General features: G+C 56.5%; 1 protein-coding gene across 1 annotated transcript in view; it reads left to right on the top strand.

The window, feature by feature from the left end:
• The first annotated feature begins 1,594 nt into the window (after window positions 1-1,594).
• SHISAL1 (shisa like 1) overlaps window positions 1,595-24,818 on the top strand; it is an 86,588-nt gene continuing 63,364 nt past the window's right edge. Inside the window, exon 1 of the mRNA XM_073006620.1 lies at window positions 1,595-1,843. The gene's annotated coding sequence lies outside the window, so the exon portion shown is untranslated. The remainder of the gene's footprint in view (window positions 1,844-24,818) is intronic.

Raw genomic sequence — 24,818 nt, forward strand, 5'->3', positions numbered from 1 at the left:
CTGTTGCCAGGCACCTGCCGCTGTCTCTGGTTCCTCCTCAGTAAGGAGAGGGTGCAGTGCTTGCCTTCGGTGCCTTCTCTTGATGTTCACCCAGGTACCTGTGAGGGGCCAAGGCTGAGGGACTGGGCCTGCAGGGTCAGACAGACCTGGGCTTGAGCCCCGATTCTGCCCCGAGCTGACTGTGTGGCTCAGAGCAGGTGTCCTAACCTGAGTCCCAGTGCCTCTGCTGTGAAGTGGGGAGGACGCTGCTCAGCACTGTGGTGAGGAACAAATAAAGCATAAAGAAGACACCAAGTATAAAGGGCTCAGCCCAGTTTCTGGTGCGGTTCCATCAATGTTTAGAAAAGTGAAATGAGGGCCACCATCTCAGGAGACCCAGCTGGGAGAATCTTGGGGCCAGTCCTCCAGAGGCTCCCTTCTTCCTCCTAAAATCAAGAATTGATAAAAGATCTTCGTCTCCATTCTCTCTTGGGGCCCTTGACGAGGCTGCAACCTTCTCCCCACAAGACCTCTTTACAACCGCAGGTCTCCCGGCCAGGGACAGAGGAAGGTGGGGAAACGGGGGCTCACTGGCTTTGAGGCCACAGAAGGGCAAGTACAGCCTTGTCCACAGGTGAGGGGTGAAATGGGGGGCAGACTGGAGCTGGGGGGCTGCTGGGTGGAGCGGGGAGCAGGAGCCGAGGAGGGGACCCCCATGCAGTGGCCCAGGAGGGTCAGGAAGTGGGGCCTTTCCCACAGGAAACCCTGGCAGAGGAGCCTGTCTTATGCGAAGGGTTCTTGGCCCAAGCTGACCGTGACCCTGATCCCCCTGGCCAGGGTGTGGCTGGCGGGAATAACGTGTTCCCCAGACAAAGCAGGTGTGTGTTAGAAGGAGAGGGGAGGACTGAAGAGTAGGAAACTGGGGTGGGAAGAGAAGAGGAAAAGGGAGTGGGAAGGAAGGAGGGAAGGAGGAGGAAGGAACAAAGAAGAGAGGAAGAACGGAGAGGAAGGAAGGAAGAAGGGAGGGAGGGAGGGAGGAAGGAAACCGGGCAGGAAAGCGGGAAGAGGAAAGGGAAAAGTAGAAGGAAGGAAAAGGAGGAGGAAGGCGTGAAAGAACGACGGAAAGGAAGTAAAAAGAGAGAAAGTGAGAAGCCACCGCAAACAGCAGGAGGGGAGAAAGAGCCAGAGGGGGAGAAAAGAGACCGCGAAAGAAAAAAAAATGAGAAGAGGACGCAGAGACAGGGAGAGAGAGAGAGGGAGAGAGAGAGAGAGGAAGGGAGGAGAGAGGAAGGGAGAGAGAGGAGAGCGCAGGACGCGGCGGGTAGGGCGGCGGGAGCTCGGCGAGCCCGGGCGAGGGGGCAGCAGAGGGCGCGGCGCGGAGCGAGCGCCAAAGAGTGAAGTGGGCAGCGGCGGCAGCGGCGGCGGCGGCGGCGGCGGCGAGCGCGGGGCCCGGCGAGCATGAGCGCGGCGGCGGCGGCGGCGGGCGCGGCGCGGGGCTCGGGGCCGGCGGGCGGCCGGGCGGCGCGGGCCGCCGAGTAGCCGCGGGCGGCGACGGGGCATGCGGCCGGCCGCCGGACCCCGAGCCGTACGCGGAGCCGGAGCTCCAGCCCCGGTACCAGCCCCAGCCCCAGCCCCAGCCCCAGCTCCGCGCCGCGCCCGGCGCGCCTAGAAGCGGGCGCCTTCCGAGCGCCGATCCAGGAGCCCGGAGTCCCCGCGTCCCCGCAGCCCCCAGAAGCCGGACAACTGTTGCGGCGGCGGCGGGGGCATCGCGGGGGCGTGGGCAGCCCCCGCACCCCAGCAGGCGGCTCCCGCGGGCGCCGGCTCCCGGCTACGGAGCGAGGAACGAGCGGGCGGCGGGCACGAGGTGAGCTGCGCCCCGGGGCGGGCAGGGCGGGGGCCGCGCGGGGGAGGGGCGCGCGCGGGCCGGGGTCCGAGCGCGGCGTGGAAAGGGGCCGGGGCGGAGCTCTTGGCGGAGGAGAGTCTGGGCGAGTGGGGGGCGGGGTCTGCGGCGCGGGGCTCCGGAGAAGGGGTGATGGGTGGGCGCACTGGAAGAGGCGGGTAAGGGTCATATGACTGGGGTCCGGGGCTCTTTAGAAAGGGGCTGGGGGCGACCGGGGAAGGGTCTGGGGGCAGGAGCCCTACGGGACAGCCGGTGTTCGGCACTGGGGTCCGCGCCGGCGCTCACCAAGGTCGGGGTCGCTGAACCTTGGAGAAGAAGGGGCCAGGTTTCGAAGAGCAGTCCGGGGCGCACCGTGCCGGGACGCGGCGGCCGGGACCGGAATCCGCGTCCGAGGTGGGGACTAGCTTCCGAGAACCGAGTCGGGGAGCGCAGTGAGCTGGGAGCCCCGTGCGGGCTGCACAGGGACTGAGGGCAACGCTGCGGACCCAGAGGGACCTGGGGGTCCCAGCTGGGCAGCTCTGGGGACGGGGAGAAGGACCCCGCCCAAGTGCCTGCTCCTCGGTCCTGGTCCGCCGCGTGGCCCCCGAGGAACCGCTGTTGCCTCCAGGGGCCGAATCAACATTGATCCCGCGCCCAGGTCTGGGGTGGCCCCGGGGCGGCCTCAGAGGCTCATTAGCGCCCGCGGTTGCCATGGCAACGAGACCCCAAGCGTCTCGAGGTTATATTTATTCTAATTATTATTATCATTATTAGTATTAGTATTTGTTACTCAGCCAGAGGGAAAAAGAAAGGAAAAAGCCAGCGCGTCCTGGCACCTACAACTGTTACCTCTTTGGAAAGAGTCAAGAGGATATGGGCGAACAAGGCCGGGTCCATTTCCCCGCTGGGTGCCCCCCACTCTTGCTAGCTGCCCCAGCCTCCCCCCTGGGGCCATCGGACAGGGAAGGGGAGTTATGTAATCTGCGGGAGAGCACCTCTGGGGATGCCTCTTTGTATCTCCCCTACCTCTCTGGGCCTCCTGAGCCTGTTTTAAGTGACTGCACCTGTCACTTAAGGAATCCCAGCCTAGGATGGGAAGAACACAAAGTGCCCCACACAGGGACTCTCTGGGGGTGGCCTCCAGTCCCCTCTCCAGGGCTGTATGACCTTGACCAAGGCTCCTGACGCCTCCCAGCCTGTTTCCTCATCTGGAAGACAGAATGGCAGCCATACCCACCACCAAAGGCTGCTGTGAGCTCACTGTGAGAAGCCCTTGTCGGTTCCCACTAAGCGTTGGTGGCTGTGTGACCCCAGGCAGCTGTCCACATGCCTCTGGACCTCAGCTTCCTAGACTATAAGATGAGGGCCCTGCTGTAGGCATTGTCTAAGGTGTTTTCGGTCAGTAATATCCTGTGCATCTCGCTGCTGGATGGCTGTGCCTGAAATACCATCAAGTTCAGCTCTGTTCAGACCCAGACTGATGAGAATTCCCTCCCTACATCACCCTTTGTTTCCTTGCCTGAGTCTGATTGTCCAAATCTCTCTGGGAATCAGATGGTCCAGGGGTAATCGTTGGGACTTTTCACCTACCGGTAGGCTTCAGCTTCGGTGAGAAATGTCATTCGAAAGCAGAATTCAAATAACCTTCAGGTCCCAGCATCAACCAGGACAATCCCTATGCCGGTCATGGTTGCCTAGAACTGGGGGGTCGCTCCCCATCCCCTGAATCTGTGACTGCTCAGCGCAGAACACCTCTCTGCAAGCACCCCGTCTCTCCAGAGAGGCTGTCTACTGTGCCTGTTCTGGCAAGAGATGACCAGGAAGTTCTGCAACCAGGCAGCCCTGGCCCCTCTTGTGGCTGAAGCTGAAAGCCCCAGGCAAGGGTTCCTGACAGTTTCTTTCTTTAATGTCATCTTCACGCTGCATTCCTGGCTCTGTCTCAGGCATCTGGGAGGTATGGACTGATGAAGAGGAGTGAGGGGAGCAGTTTGGCTTGGAGCTGTGTACACACGCGCACGTGCACGTGTGTGTGTGTGTGTGTCCCATTCTTGCTCTCCTGAGCCACCCAGCCTGGAGCTTATCAGGGCAGGTGGACCAGATGAGAAGGGTAGGGGGCAGGGCCAGTGCTGCTCAGTCAGACCTTTGTAAGTGACAACGAAAGCAAGTGGGACCTGCCCAGGGTGAGACCAGCTGACGGCCACTCCCAGTTACCAGTCATCCATCCATCCATCCCTTCCCTCCCCTTCTTAAGCCAGCTCCCCTAGCCCCCATGCCTGTGCTGAAGGGCCTCGGCTCACCCTTGGCAGCTCTTGAGGAAGCAGAGGAGGAAGTGACCCTGGACAAGCCAGCAGAGCTGGAGGCATGCCTAGGTCAGGTCATGAGGCAGTGGGGAGCTCCTGGGGATCGGGAAGTGCACATGTGGGAGGCACTTGTCCTTTGGAACCTGGGAGGGGTTAGGGCCAGGGGAGCTTGGTCCAGAATGACAGGCATGAATCAGCCAGAGGAAGGGGGAGGAGATGTTCTGGGCAGGGACCCTCTGTGGGCAGAGCTGCAGACACAACAGGGTGGCTGAAGCCTTCTGGACCTGCGGGGCTGGGAGGTGGCTGCAGGCCTGGAGGGCTGGGGGATGGAGCTACCCTGGAGCAGGGCCAGGGCAGGAGACACCACCACCCCCAGCTTGAGTGAGGGTTTGAATAGCAGAGTGGGGCAGGGAGGAGGGAGGGAGGCCAGGTTTGGGCTTAGACAGCTTCTGGGTGGGCTGCCCATGGTTGAGTTGGGCAGAGGGAGAGGCAGTTTTGGCCAAGAAGGTGAATCTGATTTCCAGTTTCCTAGGACAATTGGCCAAGCCCTCTCCAGCCCCACCCCAAAGGCCACACTGCAGGAGGGTTGCCTCATGCCCAGGCCCTTGGCTTCTGGGGTGGGTGGGGGGCGGTGGCATGTGGACACCAGGTCTGGCCACTTCAGCTGTCTGTGTCCACAATACAGGACTTCACCGAACAGGCTCACAGTTGCACCCCGCACAGCACTAGGATTGCACTTGGCAGTGACAGCCCAAAGGCCTGCTCCACGCCAGGTACCATGCTGAGTGCACTCGGAACCCAGCTTCCCACTTAATCCTCATGCCAACCTTGTCAATGGCAACTGTAGGTTCTGTTGTATAGATGAGGAAACTGACCCAGAGAGGCTAATAATACATAACCCCACCAGGACCAGGCTCCCAACCACTACACTATATCGCCCAGTGCGGGGTGGGGATGTAGAGGCTCCTAAGACACAGCACCAGGAGCCATGACGGGGTTGGGGCCCCATAGTCTCACTTCCTACTCATTATCCTGTTTACTTTCCAGTGTTACTGACCCAGAGCCTGGCCCACCTTATGATTAGATGAAAGCTATCACCTCCCTTCTTAGGGATGCTCTGCCTCTATTAACCCAGTCTCAGCTGCTTTAGCTTCTCCCCAGTTGACGCGTATAACAGATTCATAGGATCTTAGAGTGAACTGAGAGCCCCTTCCCCTGCTCCCCCAAAAGGGGCTTCTCTCAGCCCAGCTGCTCTTTCAGAAGTTACTGAAACAATCGTCAACACCTAAGAATAGTGGGACCTCGTTTCCTAAACACTAAACAGGCCGGGTTCTGGACATCTGAGCCAGGATGAGTGAGGAGTGTGACCCGAGGCCCTGTCCATGCTGGTTATGCCCTCCTGGGGCCAGTAGGGGACACCCACTCTGTAGACGCTGGTCTCACTCTGCACAGGGCCTGGCAGGGGGGTGGCCCCATCTTTTCCTCCCTCCCTTTTTGTACCCCTTCCCTCCTTCTTGCCTTCCTCCAGGGTACACATTCCTTGACCCCTAAGCATGAACCCCCTGGGGAGGTGGAGGAGACCCCAAGGTCGTTGAGACCCATCCCCGGGCAGCTTCCAGCCAACCTGTTTAATGAATGACTCTATGAATAAATCATTCTCTAGCCGGGGCTGTGGATGTCCTGCTGGCCCTACTGATGTGCCTTCTGTCCCCCCACTCCAGTTATCATGAGCCCCTCCCTCCTTTTCTTCTTAGCTGTGGCCAGGTCAGAAACATTCATCCTGACTTCCCCAGTCACTGGCTGTCCCCACTCCCCACAAGCCCAGGATTTCTTGTTCAGCACCTCAGGACACAGTACCTCTGAAAGTGCCAGACCAGGCCTAGGCAGGGTCTCTGGCGTATGTGCACGTGTGTGTGTGTGTGTGCGCGCGCGCACCCCACTCTCCACAGCCCTCAAGGGGGTGGGCAGGGCGGTAGACAAAGACAGTGCCAGCAGCAGGCCTGAGCCTCGTGTGCTGTGCTGTGATGGGGAGAGGCCCCAGGAGCTGCTGGTGGAGGGGGTTGAAGCCGATCTGCTTCCCCATATTCAGATGGGGACACTGAGGCTGAGAGAAGGCTGGGACTGCATTCAAGGTCACACAGTGAACTGGGGGTTCTTGAGGGCCAAGGATGTTCAAGCCTATACTGCAGACACGGTGGACATTGTCCAGAGGCCTCGAGGAGCTTTGGGGAGTCGTGGCAGTGTGGGGCAGTACAAACATTCACTAGATGATGAAATTTGCCCTGAAACTCCCCAAGGCACTCCTTTTAGGAAAAGGCTTCAGGATCTTCCCTGCCTGGCCATCCACAGAAGCAGAAGCTGAGATGAAATGTAAATGCCTCTAGTCCTATATTTTCCGACGTCAACCTGAATGGGGCATTTACATTGACAGCCCATGCCCCCCAGCCTGCTCTCCCTCCCCTCGCACCTGGGACACATGCTCCAGTCACCACCCATCTGCCCGCACGCACACCTACCCCAACAGATGTGTGCAAATGCTCCTTCCAGAAATTAAGAAATAATGCATGAGTTTCCCAAATTACACCCATTTAACACTGAATTAAGTTCTGGAAGCTCTTAACAGAGCCCTGGGAGGGAAAAAATTTTTCGTTCACACTTCCCTGGAAAATGAGACAAACCGTGATCTTTGAAAACCTAGCTACATAATCTGATTATTCCTCCCTGGCAAGCCTCAGAGAGGTGCCCAGCAGAGGGAGGGGACGGCCGGCTCTGCCGCGGCGGAGAGATTTGCATTGGGAAATTGGGCTGGGAAAGTTTGTCTCCTGTGCCAGATTCCAAAGCTCCTCGTTGTTGCCTGATGGGCTCAAAATAAAGTGCCGTTTTCTTAGATATTGGCACAAATTAAAAATAAAGGCAAATTCCTTCCATAATCCAGCGCGAGAATTTCCTCTGAGGCTCCCGGAGCTTGTCACGGAAACGATGGTGATTTGCTTTCACTTTGGGTTCCTTTCCTTTGTCGGGAGAATTGTACGTGAGCAGCTGGATTTACAGACCAAAAGAGATGCATTTAGCGTTCATTCATTCCACATTTCTGGAGCGCCTACCGAGTTCTGGACGGGGTGCCAGGCCCAGGGGGCGAGGAGGGGCGATTTGAAACAGGGTCCTTCCCTGGTGAGTTTCGCAGTGTGTCTGTCTCGGGGAGGGGCAGGAGAACTATAGAAAAACCAGCCTCTGAGAGGGGTCAGGGGAGGGCTTCCTGGTAGAAGTAACTTTCAGCTTGGGTCTTGAAAGGTGCGTAGGAGAAGGCAGAGGGGCATTTCAGGAGGAGGAGCGGCTTGAGGAAGGTCTCGGTGTGGGTCTCACATGGATGTGGCTTCTCGTTATGAAGGTTCCTTTTCGACAACCTGACTGGACATGTGGCTTTTTACAAAGCCCTTTCATATCCATTATTTTCCACTGCCCTCGGGTAGCCCAAGGCAGGCCAAGTTTCCCTAAAGGAGAGAGCTGAGCCCAGAGACGGGAAGCAAGGTGGCCAGAGTCACAGCCAGGCGGGGCTCTGAAACCCAAGGCCCTGGATCTCATGGGCTGTGTGCGGGTGGAGAGCAAATAGAGTAAGTTATTCTATAGAAATTCTAAAACTTAGAGAACCACATACATGAATTCCAAAGTCTAGAAAGGCCCCTTTCTCCCTCCACGGGAGCCGAACTCCCTGGCTGCAAGAGGGGCTGGGCTTCAGGACCTGGGTCCCGGCGATGCCCGTGCTGGGGCTGCCGGCTCTGAGCCTCAGTCTCTGCGTCCAGAAAATGTGCTGATGGAGCCTCTCTCTGCCCATTTGCAGGAAGTCTGGCATCGTCCCAAGCCCCAGAAGGCCCAGGTTCAGCCTTCAGCTCAGGGAGAGTCTAGCAGGGTCTTTTTTTCTTTGGAAACGGAGTCTCTCTCTGTCACCCAGGTTGGAGTGCAGTTGCTCCATCTTGGCTCACTGCAACCTCCACCTCCTGGGTTCAAGTGATTCTCTTGCTTCAGCCTCCCCAGTAGTAGCTGGGATTACAGGCGCGCACCACCATGCCCAGCTAATTTTTGTCTTTTTAGTAGAGATGGGGTTTCGCCATGTTGGCCAGGCTGATCTTGAACTCCTGACCTCAGACGACCCACCCACCTTGGCCTCCCAAAGTGCTGGAATTACAGACATGAGCCACTGTGCCCAGCCCTCCAGCAGGGCCTTTGCTGTTTAAATTGTTCAGGCTTCTGGGAGCCAGGCTGGGGTGTGGCAGTGTAGCACCAGCTGGGTGCAACTGCTTGGAATCGGATCCCTAGGACAGAAAGTCCTCTGGGGAATGAGCCATGAAGCTGAGATGAGCCCCATCGTCAGGACAACGGGCCAGAGGGAGGCTCCGGGTGCTGATCCCTGGCAGGCTGCCTGCTTCCCCAAGAGCAGCCTGGAATTCCCGAGGCTATGCGGGGGTTCTGCCCAGACACGTCTCCTCGCTGCTTGCTCCTCACTTTGTGACCTTGGGCAAGTTATATAACCCCTGGAGCCTCAGTTCCCTTACCTGCAAAATGGGTTATTGTGAGACCAGAGAAGATAAACTCATACAAAGGGCTTAATTAGCACAGTGTAAATTCAATACCTTGCCCGCCTCTGTATTCTCACTTTGATACTGTTACCAACTTTGTGTTACTGTGTTAACATTGTTGCAGCCCTTCCATGAAGCAGGCAGGCAGGAACCAAGTCTGCTCATCCCCAGACCCCTAGAGTAGGGACTGCCATGCCTGTGGTTGTTGAATGAATGAGGAAATGAAGCAGGTGAGCAGTTAGACCAGTGGCGGTGTTTCCTACCCAGCACCATGGCAACCGCAGACCATGCAGGTGGGAGCCAGCTTTGGAGCCTGGGTTCCAATCTAGCCCCATCTCTTACCAGTGACCAGTGGGGGCTGCATATTTCCCTCTGAGCCTCAGCATCCTCATTTTCAACATAGGGCTAATAATGATGATAATAACCTGAGTGACTTGAGAGGCTTTGAGGCAGAGATTGTAACATTTGGGACAGCTGGGTTAGTTACATCGATAACCGTTACGTTTTGTAGCTCTGGAGGGACAGTAAGAGTTCAAATCCCAGTCTCCACTCCTCCTGTCTGTGTGGCCTTGGACAGATTACATCACCGCTCAGCCTGTTTTCTCATCTAAAAATTGAGATGGTATCCACCTCTTCAGGATTTAAATGAGTTACTGCAAGGAATGTGGTGCAGACGGGCATATAGTAAGTGCTCAGTAAATATAACTGGTATTATTATCACCACTGCTACATTTAAAAACAGAAACACCCAGGAGGCACAGAAGCGGTGAAGGGTCAGAGAACCTCTCTCTGGAAGGGTGGAGGCCACCTTGTTCCTAGTTTAGCTTGATAGTATCAAGCCCAGGTTTGGCATGCTTTGAACAGGTTTCTGGGAATGAAGTGATGATGGATGGATGGATGGATGGATGGTGGGTAGATGAATGCATAGATGGATGAATGGGTGGATAGATAGATGAATGGGTAGAGGGATGGATGAATGGGTGGGTGAGGTGGGTGGATGGATGGATGGATGGTGGGTGGATGGATGCATGGATGAATGAATGGGTGGATGGATGGATGAATGGGTGGGTGAGGTGGATGGATGGATGGATGGGTGGGTGGATGGATGGATGGATGGATGAATGGGTGGGTGAGGTGGGTGGGTGGATGGATGGATGGATGGATGGTGGGTGGATGGATGCATGGATGAATGAATGGGTGGATGGATGGATGAATGGGTGGGTGAGGTTGATGGATGGATGAGTGGATGGATGGATGGATGGATGAATGGGTGGGTGAGGTGGATGGATGGATGGATGGATGGACGGATGGGTGGATGGACGGATGGACAAATAAATGAATTAGTGAATGAACAAAACTAAGATTAGGGCAACCAAGGAAGAGGCTGAAGTTTGGGGGCAGAGGCTTCCCTTTGAGGATGCGAGCAACAAAGTGGGATACATTGTGTAGCTGGACATGATCTCTCTCTTTGCTGCATGAATCTTTGTTGACTAGGGATGGTGGCCTGAGTCTGGGAGCCCAGGCTGCCTGGTATCCCTCACAATTTGGTTCTGAAGCTGGACAGAGCTGAGTTCAGGCTGTGACTCCGTCAGCTTCAGCATAGGCAAGTTCCTGCCGCTCGGAACCTCTGTTTCCCCCTCCATAATGCGGGGAGAGGACTGGCTTGCAAAGATAACACACTTGAAGGTGGTTTGCAACCTGTAAAGTCAAACTGAAAGTCAAGGGAGGTGTTTGGGCTCCACGCAGTGGGTGACAGGGAGCAGAGGGTGGATTTGGAGCTGGCGGAGCTCATGAAACATCAGCCTGGGCACTCTCTCGTCCCCTCCTGAGGAGACCTGAGGTACAGGGTCGGGGAAGGGGTAGAGGAGGCACTTGGGGCAGTGAGGCAGCACCTCCAACTCATGGACAGATGCAGGCCCAGGGATGGGAGTGCTCTGCCCAAGGCCCTTGGAGCCCCAACCTGATGGGGAGACCCTAACCTGCTCACCACAACCCTATCCTGGGCACTTTGCCAACATCACCTTGTTTAATTCTCGTAACTTTCCGTGAGCAGGGACAGGTTGTTATTCTCACTAGGGGCTCAGAGAGGCAAAGTGAGTTCCCCAAGGGCACAGAGCCACTATGTTGCAAAGCCAGGATTTGGACCTGGTGGCTTCTGTTCTTTCTACTGGGGAGGCTGAATGCTCTTTGTGGTCAGGAGGGGTACTGGTGTGGGAGCTCAGGGTCACCACACTCCTGTGCCCACCCCTCACCATAGTGTGGCTTTGCCCAGCCTCCTGCCTGCCTCGGTTTCCTTCTCTGTAAAATGTGTTCACAGCAGGCCCTCCTGCAGGAGTCTGAACCCAGGAGGGACCGTGCAGAGTGCCCTGATGGGCCCACCCTCTCCACTCCTTAGCTGTTCTTTGACTCCTCTTTGGGGAGGAGAGACACCCAGGGAAGGTGTGGGGCCTGCAGGAGCCACAGAGGAGCCTCACTGGGGTTGCTCCCGCTTCCCTGCATCTTAACAACCAGGGGCTGGTTTCCGCTGCCTGCTGCTTCCTCAGAAGGGGGTGGCTGCAGGCAGGCATGGGCAGGCCACTTGTCCAGTGCATGTCATGGGTTTATTCACTCCTGAGATAGTACGTAGGGCCTGTCCTCACAGGCTCACAGTCTGCAGGGACTCGTGGACACAGTCACCTGTTCTGGTTCCAGACTCAAGCCCTTTGTAAAATAATGCACAGGTGTGGGTGATGACAGAGGATGGGGAGCAATTCTGCTGGTAGGAAAGGGGCTGAGCATCAAGAGGGCCAGGAGGCGACATCCAAGGAGATGGAGTCTAAGATGACCAGGTTGACGAGCAAGGGGAACAGGGACATTTGAGGCAGAGGGAACCATGCATCTAGAGCCTAGAAAATGAGTCTGGGAGACTTCTGGGAGCTCTGAGTGGCTGTTCCGTGGCACTTGTGGAAAGCTGAGCAGAAGCCAAGGCTGGAGGACTCTGGTCGCAGGGGGGTGGGTGGCTGCATGGATGGATGCATGGGTGGATGGATGGATGAATGGGTGGGTGAGGTGTGTGGATGGATGGGAGGGTGGATGGATGGATGGATGAATGGGTGGGTGGGTGGGTGGGTGGATGGATGGATGGATGGATGGATGGATGGATGAATGGGTGGGTGAGGTGGGTGGATGGATGAATGGGTGGATGGATGGGTGGGTGGGTGGATGGATGGATGGGTGGGTGGATGGATGGATGGATGGTTGGATGATGGATGCATGGATGAATGGGTGGATGGACGGGTGGATGGGTGGGTGGATGGATGGATGGATGGATGGATGAATGGGTGGATGAATGGGTAGGTGAAGTGGGTGGATGGATGAATGGGTGGACAGATGGGTGGGTGGGTGGATGGATGGATGGATGGGTGGGTGGATGGATGGATAGATGGATGAATGGGTGAGTGAGGTGGGTGGATGGATGAATGGGTGGATGGACGGGTGGATGGGTAGGTGGATGGATGGATGGATGGATGAATGGGTGGGTGAGGTGTGTGGATGGATGAATGGGTGGATGGATGGGTGGGTAGGTGGATGGATGAATGGATGGATGGATGGATGGATGGGTGAGGTGGGTAGATGGATGAATAGGTGGATGGACAGGTGGATGGGTGGGTGGATGTATGGATGGGTGGATGGATGAATGGGTAGGTGAGGTGGGTGGATGGATGAATGGGAGGATGGACGGGTGGATGGGTAGGTGGATGGATGGATGGATGGATGAATGGGTGGGTGAGGTGTGTGGATGGATGAATGGGTGGATGGATGGGTGGGTAGGTGGATGGATGAATGGATGGATGGATGGATGGATGGATGGATGGGTGAGGTGGGTAGATGGATGAATAGGTGGATGGACAGGTGGATGGGTGGGTGGATGTATGGATGGGTGGATGGATGAATGGGTAGGTGAGGTGGGTGGATGGATGAATGGGTGGATGAATGGGTTGATGGATGAATGAATGGGTGGGTGAAGTGGGTGGATGGGTGGATGGATGGATGGATGGATGGATGGATGGATGGATGGATGAATGGGTGGGTGAGGTGGGTGGATGGATGAATGGGTGGATGGATGGGTGGATGGGCGGGTGGGTGGATGGATGAATGGGTGGATGGGTGGATGGGTGGATGGATGGATGGATGGATGAATGGGTAGGTGAGGTGGATGGATGGATGGATGGATGGATGGATGGATGGATGGATGGATTGATGGGTGGGTGAGGTGGGTGGATGGGTGGGTGAGGTGGGTGGATGGGTGGATGGGTGGGTGGGTGGATGGATGGATGGATGGATGGATGGATGGATGAATGGGTAGGTGAGGTGGGTGGATGAATGGGTGGATGGATGGATGGGTGGGTGGATGGGTGGGTGGGTGGATGGATGGATGGATGGATGGATGGATGGGTGAGTGGGTTAGGTGGCAGGGGCGTTAGTTACTGGATTGCTGGCGAGTTACTGGATTTGGATGTTACCCTGTGGACCTGGATGGCAACTGTGTGACTGGAACACTGCCACTCTCACTGCTGTGCCTGGGGCAGACATTGCTACCGTTAGACATTGCTAATCCACCATCGTGGCAGGACCCTGGATGCCTGAAGTCCCCCGGCAGCCCCAGGCCCATCAGTGTCCAAGATGACACCTGTTTGTCTTGCTGCTGGGAACCACGGGGACGATGATACCCCTTCCCAGTTGCTTGTGTCTTGATTAAGCCCCAAACCCAAAGCACTTTCCCTGTGGGAGAAGAGGGTGGGCTGTGGCCGGCCTCTGGTGGGACTCCACTGCCCCACAGTGCTGGCTAGTTCAGCTCTTCCTGCAAAAGCAAAGCCTTCCCCTCCAGGGATAAGCTCTACCAGGGCCTCCCTAGGCATGAGCACCACCTGGAAGTGCAGCCCTTCCTCCATCGCCTGTAGGTCCACAGGCCAGGGGTCGAGCCCCAGACAGCCTGGACATCAGCTGGAGCCGGGCCAAAGAGGGGGTCACAGGGGAGGGCGGGGTCCTGGCAGAATCTTAGGCAGGACTAGGAGAAGATCAGGAGACGTCTCTCCTGAAATTCAAACAATTGGACAATCTGTTCTGGATTGATTTAGAAGCACTGGAGTGGAAAAAAATTAGAAAATATAGTGTGAAAGCTATTTTCTCTCCCTCTAAGCTCACTTGGGTAGAGGAATGAGCTGGAGTTTATTTGTGGACTGTCCAAGGCCCTGACCAGGGCCTTGCACCTCCTCCCTGCCCCCTGCTCCACTGCCTGGCCCACTTATCCCCAATGCCTGCTGCCTCCTCCTCCATGCCCAGTTCTGGGCTGGCAATAGGGGGTCTCAGAGGGGCAGCATCCCTGTTGGTTCCAGGAACCAACAGCATATAGGAACTCAGACATGGATATGGCTAAGATCGGATGTTTGTGTTCAACAGGCACCCTGAGGGAGGTCCTTCTGTCCCCCTCTCCCACACTGCCAGACAAGGCCTCTCCATGCCAAGGCTGAGGCGTCTCTGCCTAGTTCATTCCTATAACCCCAGGGTCCAGGCCATAGAATCAGGGCTGGCACATAGTAGGTGCTCAGTAAAAGTTTCTTGCCTAAATGATGGAAGGAAGGAAGGGAGGGGGGAAAGAAGGAAGAAAGGAAACTGAGGCTTTAAATGAAGTCACATAGTCTGTTAGAGATGGAGGTGGGATTGGAATCAGATCCATCACCCTCCAGACCCGATTTCCCCCCACCCCCGCTGCCCATCACTGGGGCCAGGAGCTAGGTCTGAGACATTTAGGGGCCTCCCACACCGACGACCCCTTTCTTTCCCCGGCACAGTGCATCTCACTCCTCCTAACACAACTCCTACATTTAATCTTTCACGACTTGAGCCAAATGCTGATTGTTTTAAAATAAGCATGTTCAGTGTGAGGCCAGACCGGAGTGGTGGGAAGGGCAGGAGAGCCGAAAGCCAGAGCCTTCCTTCCACATGGTCTGAATTGTCCCCGAAGGGAGCAGCTCCCCCTCCACTGTGATGTGGGGAGTTTCTGAGGCTGGAGGAGTTCGCCCAGGGGTAGGGTCTGCCAGGACATTGTAAGTGTGGGGACATCTGGCACTGGTGGGAAATGGGACCAGTGGATCCCAGAATGGTCTCTTCTGTTTTTCCCCTATCACTGGGAGAGGGGGCTGTTCCCAGTAATGGGGAAGTGGTTTCATTTTAGGGACTTGCAGCTCCCTTCTCTTTCCCCTTCATTCCCAAGGGCCAGGGCCAAGAGCCCGAGTCCTACAAAGAACTTGGGCTTGAAAACTCAACCAGCTCAGGTCCAAGTCCCAGAATCTCAGCAGCTGTGTGATCTTCAGCAGGTAACGCAACCCTCCGAGGCTCAGTTTTCTCACCTGCAGGCTTGGGCAGTAGCCCCTCCTTTTCTGAACATTGGAGGAGACGATACTTGGGAAACACCCAGGATAGTGCTGAATACATTGGAGGTGCTCAAGGAATGGCCTTTTCCTCCTGTCTCCACCTCATGGGAGGCCAGGGCTTATACACGGTTTCACTCTTACTTTGGTTCTGCCTCCGTGGCCTGGAGTCTTCGTGGGCTACTGCCCTGGGCAGGTTCCCTGGCTGACAATGAGAGGTGAAGCCACAGTACAAGGGGACCCTTTCAGCCCCAAGTGTCTGAGCTTCCATCCTTAGCCACGCTGGGGACTTGTGGGTGGTGCCAGGTATGGCCAGCACTGCAGCCTGGAGGGAGCCCCATGTTGGGATGTCAGAGATCTGGGTGCCAGTTCCAAGTCTGGCACATATGAGCTGTGTGACCCTCTGGGAGTGACAGCCTCTCCGAGTCTCTGTGTCCTCACCTGAGTCATGAACAGCCCTTACCTGCTTCTCAGGGTCACCATGCTGCTCACCTAAAAGAACCTATGTGACAGCATTGAGCAGGCCCCGAGCCTGAGGAGAGGATGGGAGGGCAAAGGGCAGCCCTGGTGACGGACCCCTCCTAACCACCTAGCATGGGCTCCGAGTTTCACATATGTCATCTCATTTAATCCTCACACCACCCAAGTAAAGGGGGTTAGCACCCTACTTCACAGGTAAAGAGAGAGCCTGAGTCATATGTCCAGGATCACAGGGCCAGCTGGGTTCCCTCCCCGAGGCCAGCCTGCATGTTCTGTCCTCTCTCTGGCCATGGCTTTGGCCACCGTCTGCCAGGCCTGAGCCCAGCACCCGCCTGCCCCTGGAATTCTGCACTTGCCATCCCGGTCCTGATTGCTTTCCTGCTGACAAAGCGCTGTCATAAATACTTTTTGATGTTACCTCTCCATTCCCCAGAAATTTTTGAGCTAACACTCCCCCAAAGCAGCAGCACACTAATGAGACTTCCATAATACCGTTTACCCAGATGTCGACCGATGCTACGTAATTTAGCAGTTTTCTCCCCGTTATAAGGGACGTTCCTTTTTGGAAAGCAGGAGGCTTTCTCTTGGAGGCTGGGGCATAGCATCGGGCCTGAAGCGAGGACTCTTCGGGTAGAGGCTTGTCTGCCCTGGACTTCACCGCCCCCCACGGTGAGCTCCTGGAAGGGCTGGACTGGGTTGGGGGGCAGCCAGCCTGAGTGTGGGGCCTTCTCCTGGAGGGACGTTGCTCTGCCCCACAGTCCCTGCTGCCTGTCAAGCCCCTTGGTGTCAGGAGGCTGCAGTGGCAGAGCCCAGCTAGGGGAGGTCAGAGGGTCCCGTGCTCAGCAGACAGGGCAGACACGTTCATTAGCCATCCTGTTGTTTCCAAAGTGCAAACTCAGTATCAGGACGGATCTCTAGTTTGGGGACGACTAAGCAGAGGATTCAGCTGAGGAAGTGGAGCCTGGTGCTCACTCTGCTGTGGGGGGTGACGGAGAGGGCTTGGGGAGTCTGTGTCTGAAGCGGGTACAGTTCTGGGTTCTAAGTCTGGTGTCTGGGGGTCTGCCCTCCTTGCCTCCCCCAACAATGCACCATCCAGTGGTTTATTCTTCCTGGGGATTTGGCCCCCGTGGGAACAGCCCACAGAGCAGGACAGCAAACCTGAGACCAGAGACCACAGGGCCAGGGCAGCTGAGAGGTCCACCTGGCGGCACAGCAGGTTTGGGGTGTCAGGGGCCACAGGTGTGGAGGCAGATGAGGTGGGAGGAGGCTGTTGTCTGTTCACATCTGGGCCTAGGAAAGCTGGAGGGGCCAGAAAGGGTTTGCAAAGGCTCGGCAAGGCGACCGAGAGCCGCTTCCTACCACCTTTGAAAACACCTGTTTCCCTCAATGTCCAGCCATTGCCGCCAGGGAGTCCTCCTGGGCGTGGACTGCCCCGAGTAAGGACAGGCCTGGCTCGGTGCGGGTCGGTGTGGCTGACCGGGCCCTGCTTGTCAGTGCAGCAGCTGATCCATTCGAGAGGTACATCCTTCCATCCTAGCCCGGCTTTTGGAGCTGGATCGCACCCACCCGGCAGCTTCCATGCCAATTACACAGTGTGGGTGGGAGGCTCATTAACCTCCAGAAGTGGAACTGGTCCAGGGAGTGGTGAGGGTGGACAGGGGCCCTCCAGCCGACGATGGGGGGTTAAGTGTGCCAGGTCAGGGGTGGGGGAGCTGGCTCAGCACCATCCCTGTGGTCTCCGCTGCAGCTCTATTTGCATAATTTTGAAGTTGATTGGCCTAAAGGCAACTTTGCTTAATCACAGCTGACAAGTCTCTGGTTGAAACAGCAGCTGCTGCCAATTAGCCGCGTTGGTGCCTTGGTTTGTTATAACTCTCTAGGCAGCAACCCCCAGCTCCCCCTCCTGCCCGCCCCCTAATCTGCTTCAGAAGGAACCGGCGGGACCAGGTAGCTGCCCAGAGAACCTGCTATAGGCTCCAGCCCGGGTCGTCTCAGACTTGCAGGTGCTGGGGAATGGGTTAGCGCACAGCCTCTGATTCAGCCGGAAGGGTGGCGCGAGAGCCTGCATTTCCAACAGCTCCCGGGAGATGCCAGGGTTGCTGGTTTGTGGGCTGTGCTTGGGGTAGCAATGATCTCACCCAGAAGTTTGCAAACTGGGGCTGCCTGTTTGTGTGAATAAAGTTTTATTGGAACACACCATCACTGATTCATGTAGGATTCTCTACAGCTGTTTTTTGTCTACAACTGCAGAGTGAACAAAGACTGGGAGGCTTGCAAAGCTGGCCCAGCAGCTCTTCCTTGAGTGGGCATCAGAACGTCCTGGAAAGCCAGGACAGATGCAGATCCCTTGGCCCCCACCCTGCTTCTGATCCTACAGGTCTGTGCAGCCCTGGTGCAGCCACTTCCGGGGATCTCTTTGTTCGTCTTGGCCTACCCTGGGTACCATCCCCATTAGATAGCTGGGGAAACTGAGGCTCAGAGCGGTCTCTCACTTGTCTGAGGTCCCAAGCTAGTAAGCTCTGGCCAATTCCCAACGCATCCTGCGTCGTTGACCGAAGTCCCTCTCCCCAGGGTGCACCACGTCCCAGCTGGGTTCCCTGGCTTGGTCTGCTCCAAATCTGGATTCCACGTCAGGGCCTGCTATTTGTAACCTTGGGCAAGTCACAGAATGACGTGTCCTGTTGCAGGAGCATGATGTGTGGGAGACCAGGTCTGTCAAGGGCACTGCAGAGAGCACTTGGCCCCTGGGGGTTATTATTGCCCTACTCCACATCGATATGGGTGGTTTACACTGTGTGATGTCTCTCCCTCCCTGCCCCAGACTGCAAATCCTTTGAGGGCCAAGATAGAGACCCATCCTGCCATTGTGGAATCACCTGAGGTCAGGGAACTGCTGCCTGTGAGCCTGTGAAGGAGGCAGCAATTCCCCAGCAGTGGCTCAGGCAGAGCCCTACGTGTTCTTCGTCTCAAGTCATCCTCCCCATGACCTGGAGGGGCCAGGATGGAGGCATGGCACCATCCACAAAGGAAGAAACCAAGCCTCCTCGAGGCAGGTGACCCGCCAGGCAGGTAATGACAGCATAAGAAGCAGCATTGTGATTCTGTGGCCCAGGTGATGTGGGGCCACCAACTCAGTTCAAAACATGGAAATATAGGAGGATATTATATGGCCCGGTATCCTCAGTTTACAGATGGGGAAACTGAAGCACAGAGCATTTATGACTGGTAGGGTCTCAAAGGGACGAGGTGTCTATGGGCTTAATAGGAGGAGGCTGGGAATTCATACCGATTCCCTACTGGAATTGGACAATTCTGGCACCACGCCCAGCAACCTGGGACTGTGAACTGGAAAAAAACGCTGCTGTCTCAGGGACCCCCAGCCAGGACAAAGCAGCTTCTGCAGTCTCCACCCAGGCCCCCGTGTGAGTCTCAGCTGCCCAGAGAGGTGGGCCTCTGTGCAGTGGATGGGGCTGGGGGATACTGTAATCATTGTTTTCCTTTACATATATTTTGAACCTTGATTTTCTATTTTATTTTCTGGACTCCGGGCCGTGGACTCAGGCCCATCTCTCTCCCTGCTTCCTGGTATTCTCCCTCAGTGGTCCTTGCCAAGACGACTTCATTTACTTGTTTGTTTGTTAATAGTATAAGAAACATCCTTGACCCATCCCCCAGCATGAGGGCAGGAGTGTCAGCCTGTGCACCCCCCAGCAGGGCCCACTTCACCCCACATCCCCCTGTATGCCTCGCTATAGCCAGATGTGCTCTCAAAACGTACATTTTATTTACAGTTCTTTTTAGCTTCCTAGAAAGGGTACTATACTGAACTTCCTCTTTGGAGACTTTACTTTCTCTCTAGCCTCGTAGCGCTGAGATGCCCTGTGACGTTCTGTGCAGCCGCAGTGCATTTGGGTAGCTGAAGAGTGTTCTGGTGTTTGGCCATAACATCATGCATTTTCCTATTCATCCACTGGGCCGTCTCCAGGGCTGTCTCCAGGGTTTTCCATAGCGCTGCTGTGAGCTTTCTAGAAGCTGGTCCTCTCAGCCGAGAGGGAATGTTGGTGCTGTTCCTCCCCCACAGTCGCTGAGGCAAGGACCCACCGTGCAAGAGGATGTGGTCACAGTGGCCTCCCTGAGCCTGCACTGGGATTACCCTCCCTCCAGGTGGCCCTCAGCCCAGTCTGCCAGGCAGGCTGGCCTTTGTGCTTCTAACCTCCGTCAAAGGTGAACTTTTAAAATTCCTGCCTCGTAGGGTGATTGCAAGGAGTAAGTGTCATTGGCGGACCCCTGCTTTGCTATGTCATAGGTGTTCCAGATCTGGTGCACAGGAGGTCTGCTTTGAACCATAACAAAATCCACAGGGAAGCCCAGGCTCAGAGAGACAGAGAAATGTGCCCAGGATCACACAGCTGAGAAGTGGCAAGGCCGGGACTTGAACCCATGTTCAGACCCCAAGCTCAGAGCCCTTTTGTTTCTCTGCTGCTATGCTGAGCTCCAGACAAGAGGCAGGAGGGACTTTGTGTGCCTTGTCCCCTTCTGACAGGAACACTCCCCCATCCCCACCCCCACCCCGCTGCCCGACTCATCCTTCAGGTGTCCACGCCAGACCCCCTGGTCTGACTCCCTAGCCAGGCGGCCCAGGGCGAGTTACTGAAACTCTGCACCTCAGTTTCCGCATCTGTAAATTGGGGATAATCGGAGTACCTCCTAATCATGAAGATTAAATAAATACCACCCCCACCCCCGACCCCTACCCCATCAGGCTGCATCAGGCACTCTGGGTGCCCACAGCCCCCTGGTTTCCCATTGTGGCACCCGTCGCTCTGGGCTGCCATTGTCGGGACTGTGGCTAGATAAGGGACACCCAGACCAGTCTGAACTCGCTCTCTGTCCACCGAAAGGAATGGAAAAAAGGAGGTTTATTTCTGGCCTGGCTCAGGATGGGCAGGCTTCCAGGGATGGGTGGGAGGCAGAGGAGGGCTGGCCTCCTTTATGGCTGTGTTTAAATGCCACCCAGAAGCCAGCCAAGGGCGCCGCCGAGGTACCACGATGCATGAAGGCCTGGGGGTGGGAGACGGCCTTGGGCTGGGGGAGTGCCTGGCAGCCAGGAAATGTGGCTGCAGAGGCCAGCCAGGCCCCTGAGCTGAGTCCAGGCAGTCATGGAAGCCACTGATGTGTTTCAAACAGTGGCAGGTGTGGGCACCCCCCGCCCCATTCCTGCCCCATTCTCACCCCATTCCTACTGGCAGGGAGGACCCTCTGCTGCTGGGTGGGGACAGGCCAGGGGTAGGGGGGCAACAGCAGGAAGGTCAGCCAAGCTTGGAGTCAGGCGGGCGCCACACACCCACTGTGAGCTGGTGTGGGGACCGTTTATTTTACCCACACCCCTTGCCGGGCAGTGCTGGCCAGAGGGGCTTGTGCAGTGGTGTCACTAACCTCCGTTGCCCAACAGAGACTGAGGGCCACGGGAAGGAACCCACATGTAGTGTGCCAAGCATCTGCCGAGGTGTGCACCTGGAGCCCCGTGGCCTCGGTGTGAGCCCCAGCTCTGCTGCTTCTAGCTGTGGGATCTCACAGGGAGTGTCTCCAGTTTACTCACCTGTAAAGTGGGGCTCTTGCTGGTGCTCTGAGGATGCACAAGGCAGTGAGACCAGAGCCTGGAGTGCGTGGGGACTGCGGGAGCAGCCGCTGCCATCCTGGGCCTGGGAGGTGGCGGCCCTAGGCCGAGGCGGGAGCTGGACTCCTACAGGGCTGACTCAGCGCCCTGACCCCACTCCCCGCCCCGAGGAGCACACTGAATTCTTGTCAGCACACACACGCCAGCCTGCGCTGGAAAACAGTCTTTTGCCTATACAAGGCCCGACCAAGTTGCTCTCCTTTTATTGGGGTTTAGGGTTGGTGGCAACCAGGAGCCAGGGAAGAGGCCAGCAGCTGCAGGGAGACCGCAGCCAGCGGGGAAGGCTTCTGGTCCCTCAGTCACAGGGCTCGGCAGGTAAGGAGCAGCCTGTGGAGGTTTCCAGGTCCTCGCTGTGCAGGGGCACCTCTGTTCCTTCACGCTGGGCCTGGGGTCCCTGCCCTGGCTAAGCACTCCATCTAAGGGAGAAGCCAGGCAAGGCTGCTAAGTGACTCCCAGTCACCGAAGAATGGGCGGGGCCAAGGTGACAGCTATGCCAGTGGGGTAAGAGGGGAAGCAGGCTCTGATCGAGAGGGGCGGGAGCCCTGCGGGGGTACACAGATGCTGGCGCTGCTACCTACCTGCTGTGTGACTTTGAGCAAGTTGCTGGCTGACTCTGCACCTCAGTGTCCTTGTGTCAAGAGCCTTGCACAGAGAGGGGTTGGAGAGAAGGCCAAAGGCTCGGGGCAGGGTCCAGCATGGCTTGAGAGCTGCAGAAGGCCTAGGGAGTGCTCTCAGGACGCCCTAGTCATGGCCTGGAGGGCGTTTAGTTGGCTTCATGGGGGTGAGGTGGGTCTGTTCCGCCCACTTCGGAGTCCGCAGCCCCAGTCCAGCGTCACACTGGTATGAAATAAGTGAATAGATGAATGAATGAATGAATGAATGAATGAATGCACTGGCCCCTCCCAATACCGCTTCAAGGTGGGTATGTTGTCCCCATTTACAGATTGGGAAACTGAGGCTCAGGGCTTTGGCTTTTCTTCACTCCAGTGAGGAAGGGGTTCTAGGGACCAGGGAGGCGGAGGGAGCTGAAGAGAAACCCAGGGCCACCCCGCCCCCGCCCACCGAGGCAAGCGCCGTGCCTGTCTTTCCTCTTCCTGCCCTGACACTTTAAGTGATTCATTCTTCATGTGATATTTTTGTGTTTCTCCAGTGGGAAAAAAAATGCCTCTGGGATTTCCAGGGGTTGTTTTATCTCCATGGTGCAACCAAATAATTCAGGAGGACAGAGAGAAACAAAGGGTTGTTGAGTTGCAGAAGGCCCACGATTGTCTCAGCCAAGCTGTCCCCTTAATAGGGGAGGAAACTGAGTCTGGCCTGGAGCCCCTCGCCCTGTGACCCAGTGTGGCCCCGAGGAGGACAGTGGGGCATCTAGGGCCCCAGCAGGGTTGGGGTTTCCAGCTAAGCCCCTTTCAGCTGTGTGTTCTTGCTCAAGTCCCCTCTTCGCCAGGCCTCAGCTTCCTCATCTGTAAAATGGGATCACAGCAGTGCCTACTTCCAACATTCAAGAGAGTAGCACACCCAGAGAACTTGATGGGTGCAGAACTGGTCCAGGCCAGGGGCTCAAAAGGGGAAAACATTGGAACAGCTGAGTCTGTAACTTGGACCCAGAGCCCAGCTGGCTGGGGCATGGTGGAGTCAGCGGGGAAAGGTGTCAGTGAGGGACAAGAGCCTTATTGGGGATACACTGTAATGTTTATCCACTGAGGGAAGGATCTGGGGAGATAGGAGAGGTTTCCAGGTTGGTGGTCACCTTTATGCCTTCCCAATTCCAGCACCCAGGCCAGCACCCTTCATGGCAGCGTGCTTCTCCTTGTGGCCCTGACCCTGAGAGTAGCCCCATGGAGCAAGTGGTATACCCGCCTGGTCGGGGCACAGTGGGGGCCCGGGGGGTGTGAGCTGACCCACCTCGGCTGCCTCGGACTCAGGGCGGCCTGTCCCACCAGAGCCCTGGAGTTGGGTTCTAGGCTAAAGTAAGGGGCTTCCACCCAGGGCTGATGGCCCACGGTCACTCCTGGTGGTGGCCGTAAAAGTTGAGGCCCTGTCTCAGCTGAAGGAGATCTCCTGCCTGCATCTCTGCTGTTCCCATCTGGAAGTTTGCTCTTTGCAATAAAACAAACCAGGCCAACGAGTGCTAATGGAGTTCCTACTCTATGGCCAGCAGACATTTATTCAGCACCTACTGTGTGCAAAGCATGGTGGGGCAATGCAGAGGCACAAAATTTCCCACCCTTGAAGAACTCGTACCAGGCAGGGAAGCAATAAACCAACAGATAAGGCAGAGGGAAATCAGGGCCAACTAAAGGAACAGGCAAAGCATGGAAAGAGGAACTGGGGAAATCAGACGTAGACATGGAGTTCAAACACACTTTCATTTGCCAAGGGGCACAGGACCCTCTCTGGTACCTAAACCATCAGCTTTGGGAACAGTGGAGTGGGTAACATCAGATAAGAGCCCCCTTTATGGATCAACTGCTAATGTTCTGGGTGCCTGGTCCTTTCTATCTTTGGTATACCTGCAAGGTGTGGAGCATGGCTCCCGTTTCACAGATGAGGAAACGGAAATCAGTGAAGTAATGTGGCCTAGATCACCCAGCTAGTTAGTGATAAAACTCTGACCCAAGGCCGGGGAGACTCGCTGCAAAGCCTATGTGGTCGCCCCCGGCACCCTGTTTGGAGTTGAGCAGACCTGGGTTCAGATTGCAACCCTGCCACCCTCCAGCTCTGGGCAATCACTTAGTGTCTCTGATCTGTGGTTTGTTTATCTCAGAAATGGAGATGATCATTGCCTATGTTCATTCAACCAGTTAACATGTGTTTATAAAGGGCCTACTATGTGCCAGGCCTGTGCTGCCCACAGAGATGAGCAAAAACGAAATGGTCTCAGCAGGGCTGGGTTCGGGGATGTGACCGCTGCAGGGTTAGCCGTTGGGTCGGCAGGGCTCAGGTCACATTGGCCGTTACTAGGGTGTGAGGTGCTGGCCCTTCTCACTCGCTGTCAGCCGTGGAGCCCAGCACCCCAGCTGCAGGTGAACGGCTGCCTGTCTGTCCTTCTCCAGCCATATACTCCGGCTGCCTCAGTCCTGGCCGGCACAGCGAGGAAGGATGTCCTAGTTCCCTCCTGCTGCTTCCTCCCGCAGGTACGAAGGGGTCACGACGACGCGCTTTGATCTCACTTCATACGCAGGCATGGAGCCTCGCGAAGTGTTTATTCCTGGACTTCGCGTTTCGGAGTGAGATTTCATAACCTCTAAGTGGATGTCCTGAAAACAAAAGTTCACAAAGTCAGGCTTAGGTCTGCACTACCGAGGAAAGACCCTGGAGACTGGGAAGCCTGCGGAGGTGAAACATCCCTGGTGACATATGTGTGCACACGTGTGTGTGTGTGTGTGTGTGTGTGTGTGTGTGTGTGCTGTGTGTGCGTGTGTGTGTGTGTGTGTGTGTGCTGTGTGTGTGCTGTGTGTGTGTGTGTGTGTGTGTGTGTGCTGTGTGTGCTGTGTGTGTGTGTGTGTGTGTGCTGTG

Source organism: Chlorocebus sabaeus, chromosome 19, assembly GCF_047675955.1.
Source record: "Chlorocebus sabaeus isolate Y175 chromosome 19, mChlSab1.0.hap1, whole genome shotgun sequence".
NCBI classification, from domain to species: Eukaryota; Metazoa; Chordata; class Mammalia; order Primates; family Cercopithecidae; genus Chlorocebus; species Chlorocebus sabaeus.